The sequence below is a fragment of the Apium graveolens genome, chromosome 7 (assembly GCF_009905375.1).
Source record: "Apium graveolens cultivar Ventura chromosome 7, ASM990537v1, whole genome shotgun sequence".
NCBI lineage: Eukaryota > Viridiplantae > Streptophyta > Magnoliopsida > Apiales > Apiaceae > Apium > Apium graveolens.
The window spans coordinates 141,545,267-141,546,102 of NC_133653.1; positions in this window are offsets into that span (position 1 = coordinate 141,545,267).

The following is an 836-nucleotide window of genomic DNA, read 5'->3' on the forward strand; positions in this document are numbered from 1 at the left end:
TTATCGCAAAGTTGACTTATCGAGAGAAGCTTGTACTTTAGTCCCGTGACTAGTTGTACGTCGGATATCTTGAAGTGTTCGTTCCCAATGTCATCGATGCCAATAATGATACCTTTACTGCTATCTCCGAACGTGACACTTCCAGCAGTGACCTTTTTAATGTTGTTTAAGAGTAACTTATTATCGGTCATATGTCTCGAACATCCACTATAAAGGTACCACAAATCTTGTTTAGCAGTATGTTAGTCCCTTAACAATTCAACAAGAATTACAAAAGGGGGGTTGAATGGAATTCTTGAAAATTTTTCTTAAATAAAATTGTTCTAACTTGAATATATATATATATATCAGTGTGATTTGATTTGCAGAGTGCGGAATAATAACTTCAAATGAATCAAAATACAAGTAATTAAAAACACAAGTCTTTAAAAACTTTCTGGTGGATTTGAATGCATCCACCAGAGATATATAATATATATCGAGAGAACTCTGTGTAGCAAAGAGCTCACAGCTGCTTACAAATGTTGAACAACTAAGAATGCAGAGAAATGCTAAGAATATAGCTTACAAATGTTTCTCTTCTTGTATCTCAGTTAGTTGTTCTATTTGTTGCTTCTTGGTTTATATATCACCAAGATTACAAAGCAATAAGACAAGATAATAAAACAAAAACTATCAAGTCTAATACTATGCTACTTCATTACTCTATTCCAGCATCTTTGAATATCTTCATATTAGCATAGAAATGGCAATGCTTCTTTGTTTTCGAAAACCCAGTTGAATAGGCTATCACATTCCATTTGCATACACTCGACGCATGTGAATGTGTTATCACT